Source organism: Dasypus novemcinctus, chromosome 1, assembly GCF_030445035.2.
Source record: "Dasypus novemcinctus isolate mDasNov1 chromosome 1, mDasNov1.1.hap2, whole genome shotgun sequence".
Classification (NCBI taxonomy): Eukaryota; Metazoa; Chordata; class Mammalia; order Cingulata; family Dasypodidae; genus Dasypus; species Dasypus novemcinctus.
In genome coordinates this window covers 98,566,311-98,571,992 of record NC_080673.1, presented here as the reverse complement: position 1 = coordinate 98,571,992, position 5,682 = coordinate 98,566,311, and positions in this window count along the sequence as shown.

Here is a 5,682-nt window from a genome sequence, read left to right as displayed (position 1 = left end):
CTCTAGCAATGGAAGAAATTAATATCATTGATGTGAAAGCAGTGGCTATGGGAGTTGCTGAAGGCAGGGAGAGGGAAAAAGAGGTGTGATACTGGGGCATTTTGGGGACTTGGCATTGTCCTGAATGATATTGCATGGACAGATGCAGGACATTATATATCCTGCCATAACCTACTGAATGGACTGGCAGAGAATGTAAAGTACAACATAAACTATAATCCATGCTGTGTAGCGGTGCTCCAAAATGTACTCATCAAATGCAATGAATGTACCACACTAATCAAAGAGGTTGTCAGTGTGGGAGGAGTGGGGGGTGTGGGGAGTAGGGTATATGGGAACCTCTTATATTTTTTATTGTAACATTTTGTGTGATCTATGTATCTTTTCTAAAAAAGATAATTTTTTAAAAAAGACGGTGCTTTAGCAGAGCAGGTGTAGCTCAGTGGTTGAGGGCCTTCTTCACACCTACTTACTAGGTCCCAGGTTCAATCCTGTGTACCTCTTAAAAAAATAGTACTTAAAAAATATATGTTTCTTTAATCCTCACCAGTCACTTAACAACAATGTGCTTTTCTCCTCAAAAGAAGGGAGAGGAAGGAACAATGCTGCTTCAACACTGAAAAACTCTGGAATTGCACACCCTGTTAATAATGGGCTCTTAGAGATACTGTCATGACTAGCTATGTGAGAAAAACACTAATCATCATCAGTTCCTTAAAATCACTGTGTTTAAGGCTGCAAAACTATTTTGATGTTCAATTTATTCTACTGAGTAGGCAATAAATTGTACCATAAGTAAGTTCTGGTTGGATTCTAAGGAATGCCTAAATAAATCATATAAATTTCAAAAATACAATTCTTGAAAGTGGCCACAGGAGTTGCTGAGGGCAGAAAGAGGGAAGTAGAGAAGAGATGTGGGGGCGTTTTCGGGACTTGGCATTGTCCTAAATCATATTGCAGGGACAGGTGCTGGACATTATATATCCTGTCATAACCCACTGAATGGATTGAGGGAGAGTGTAAACTACAATGTAAACTATAATCCGCGCAGTTCAGCAGTGCTCCTAAATGTATTCACCAAATGCAATGAATGTGCCACAATGATGAGGGAGGTTGTTGATGTGGGAGGAGTGGGGGGATGGGGTGTGGGGTATGTGGGAACCTCATATTTTTTAATGTAACATTTTTTTGTGATTTATGTGCCTTTAAAAAAAGATAATTTAATAAATATATATATAAAATACAGTTCTTTAATTAATTGAACAAATATTTTGTAGTATCTGCTATGAGCTTGTCAGGCGCTCTTCTGTGTACTGAGGGACCACAGATGAACAAAAGACACTAAAATTCCTACCTTCCTCGTGCTCATATTTTGGAGGAATCGAATGAAATAAAATGTCTAGTTGATTTTGAAAACACTTATGTAACATGTCACTGTGTATTTATTAAATACCAAATTCGCAAAGAATAAGATTGAAGATTTGAAAATATGCATACATTTTAATAAGTAGAGAAAAAACAAGGAGACAAAACTATACAGTGTGATTCCCATGTTTGTAAATAAAATAAATAGAGGAATATGTAGATATAGTTATAGCTTCCAGATATAGATAGACATAGGCTTAGGAAAAAAGAAAGGCTAAATACACACTAACTGTTACTAATGTTGATTTTGGAGTGTGTTTTCTAATATTTATTTTCTTTTTTTATTTCTTATCTTTTCAAAATTTCAAAATGAATACTTTTTATTAATAGGAAACTAATACTACATTATTTATTTTTAAATGCAAAAAAAAAGAAGAGATAACTCTATCTTTTTGACCTTCCAGTGGTATAGAATTCAAAACACTATATGACACAGTGCTTCTGAGATCTTGGAACTTCAGCAACCAGCAAATTTTCCCAAAAAGGGTGGGACAGACAAAGAATTTTCCACTTTTCCTTTGCTTAAATTAGCACATTGTATCACTTTCCTAGGGCAGCTGCAATGGATCACCTCAAACTTGGTAGCTTAAAACAGCAAAAATTTATTCTCTCACAGTTCTGGATCCTAGAAGTCAGAAACCAGGTGTTGGCAGGACCAAGATCCTTCTGAAGGTCCTGAGGAAAAATCCTTCTTCGCCTCTTCCTAGCTTCTGGTGGCTCCAGGAAATGCTTGGTATTCCTAGACTTGTAGCTACATTACCCCAATCTCAGCCTCCACCTTCACAAGAGCTTCTTCTCTCTGCATCTTTCTGTGTCTGTCCTTTTCTTATAAAGACACCAGTCATTGAATTTAGGGTCCATCCTAATAAAGTATGACCTCATCTTAACTTAATTATAAATGAAAAAAAAAACCCTATTTCCAAGTCAGGTCAAATTCTGAGGTTCTGACTGGACACAAACACTTGCCCATCCACTGCATACATGAAACACAGGCATGTGAGCACATACACACGCAGACCGCATGCATTTATTCTCTCTCCCTTTTTCTCTATCTCACTCTTTCTCTCTCCACAATATTCCATAAAAAAGGACATTTTATCACCAAAAACTAAGAGCATAATCTTAAAATAAGGAAAATGCCTTCAAATGTAATAAAGTTGGCCTTCTGAAAACCTCACTCAATTTTGCCACTCTTCTCATTTCACCACATCCTCATGAATGTGTCTCCTGGCCCCTGCTCCACATCAGTCAGGAATCACTGGTATCCATCTCAGTGTGGAGAGGACTGTGCTGCAAGTCAGGCTGCTTCAGCCTGAGCTTCCAGAGGAAGGAATGTCTATTTCCTAAAACCAGCCACTCTTGGACCCTCAGAACAGTTGGCTGCTCACATGTTCCATGCTGCCCTTTGTTGCTTTATCGTGACTGTAAAGTCACAGGAAATGTGGAAACGCTAGCAGTGTAGACAGTGAATTAGTCTCCCAAGAGGTCATTTGATTTGTTTACTTCCTAGAAACTCTCATACCTGTTCTTGTGAGACAGGAGGAGGAATATATGTTCATAGACCAGATCCCCCTGTAAAACCTTCAGAGTATGGTTCACTGAAGAACTGATGAAGTGATGATGGAGTGCAGCTAGAGTAGGTAGGTGTTGTTACCTCACTGTTCCCTCAGCACGAAGGGCAGCTGCTTCCTCTGCTGACTCCCATCCCTGCCTCAGGCCCACAGCATCGCCAGGCCAGCGTAAACAGTATTTACCTCTATTTCTGAGATGAAGGAAGATGTGAGGGGCATTTGTCCAACCTCGGTTGAAGAGCAGAGGTCAGACCCACTTGATGGTTGTGGAAATGGGGCACAACACTTAAAAGAGATACCAGATTCCACTATCTCACTAGCTTCTCTCTCCATCAGCGTATGTAAATGGGCACTCCTGGAATAAGGCCAGGCTTTAATGGCAAAGTCACTAAGAATGAGAGAAAGGTGATCGCACACACCCTTCCTCTTCAGTCTCAAGCAGGTAAGAGGACATTCTTCCTCTCAGTGCCTCAACCAGAGATCAGAAATAGACTTTGAACTGCGCCTTGGGCTTCTCCTCAGGCACTTGCATGATTGTTATTCTGGAAGAAAGCACTGTGCCACATCTCCTTTTATCTAGTTCTTTTCTGTAAATTGGCAAAGAGAAATATAGACAAACTCATCCTATTATTCCTGTTCCACAGATTTTACTACAAATTAGAAGTTTTATGTACAAATTTTGAGGATAAAGTTACAAATATATGTTTAATGCCTCTATTTACTAAGTAAAAGAAAACTGATCTTTTTTCTCAGAGTATTACTCCTTAAAGTAAAAAATAATTTCACAAAACTGATAACAAAGGTCAAAGCTGTGAAATATTTTATTGCATCAATTGTGCAATAAGGGAAGAGTAGGGTTTAAATTTTTAAAAATTAAATTATTAAATTAAATCATTTAAATTATTAGAATTCACTCACCCACCACTGTTTGTACTAAATTAACCTCTCAAATCAAATTGCCACATTCTACATAACTGGCAAAGCATCCTAGTGCTAAATAACTCTCAGTGTTAATGAGCGAACTGTCAGTCAAGAAAAAAAATCAGAGAGTTGCAGACCACCAGCACAGAGAAATTCAAGCTGGCAAGGGGAACAACCTGGAACTATTCCAATAAACTTGAAAGTATTCTCATACACAAAAATGTATGCATGTGTCCTAAGCCCTTTATCCAATGTGACTTTTTTTTCAATGTATAGAACAACCAGAAAACACAAAATCCTAAACTTTCCTGTCCTCTCAATATCGTTGATGACTTTGTACCAGTTTTCCTAATTCTTGGCTTATTGGTTTGTTTGAACAGGTTACTCTAGTGGGACTAAGTCTTAGCAACAAAAGGTAAGGACCCAGACTAGGCAGCCTGCTTAAACTTGAGCACCTGACTCACTTTTATTATGCCCTGTTGACACATCTTGCATTAAAGGGTTAAATGCCTCACACTCTCTGGCTTTTCTTCCTCCAGGCAATTCAAGACCAAGTCCTATATCTGTCTCCTATCTTCCTGCTGTGCTAACTGATCTTCTCTCCATAGTTAAGAAATGGTATCTATCTTCATGCCAATACCATGTTATTTTGACCACTGTAGCCTCATCGTATGTTTCAAGGTCAGGCAGTGTAAGTCTTCTCACATCACTCTTCTTTTTTAGAATGCTTTTGGCTATTTGGGTGCATTTTCCCTTCCAAATGAATTTGGTAATTGCCTTCTCTATTCTGTAAAGTAGGCTGTTGGAATTTTGATCAGTATTGCATTGAATCTATGAATCAGTTTGGGTGGGATTGATATTGTCACAATATTTAGTCTTCCAATCCATGAAAATGGAATCTCTTTCCATTTGTTTAGGTCTTCTTTGATTTCGTTTAGCATTGTCTTGCAGTTTTTTGAATATAGCTACTGTACTTCATTGATTAAATTGATTCCTAGGTATTTGAGTCTTTTTGTTGCTGTTATAAATGGAACTTTTTTTCCTGATTTCCTCCTCAGATTGTTCAATACTAGTGTACAGAAATACTGCTTTTTGCATATTGATCTTATATCCTGCCAATTTGCTGAACTCATTTATTAGCTCAAGTAGCTTTGTCATAGCCATTTCAGAATTTTCTAAATATAGGATCATGTCATCTGTGAATGTTTTACTTCCTCTTTTCCTATTTGGAGGCCTTTTATTTCTTTTTCTCATCTAATTGCTTTAGCTGGAACTTCTAGCACAATGTTGAATAACAGTGGTAAGAGTGGACATCCTTGCCTTGTTCCTGATCTTAGAAAGTTTTCACTCTTTCCCCATTGAGTATAATACAATGTTGGCGTGGGATTTTCATATATGCTTTTTTTTTTAATTTCTCTCCCCACCCCCACCCCCCATTGTCTGTTCTCTGTGTTCATTTGCTGTGTGTTCTTCTGTGTCTTCTTGTATTCCCATCAGGCAGCACTGGGAATCTGTGTCTCTTTTTGTTGCATCATCTTGCTGCATCAGCTTTCCATGTGTGTGGCACCACTTCTGGGCAGGCTGCAGTTTTATGTGGGGTGGCTTTCTTTGTGCAGGGGCCACTCCTTGCACGGGGGGCACACTTAAGCGGGGGCATCCCTGCATGGGCCAGCACTCCTTGCATGCAGCAGCACTGCGCATGGGCCAGCTCACCATATGAGCCAGGAGGCCCTGGGTGTCAAACCCTTGGACCTCCTATATGGTA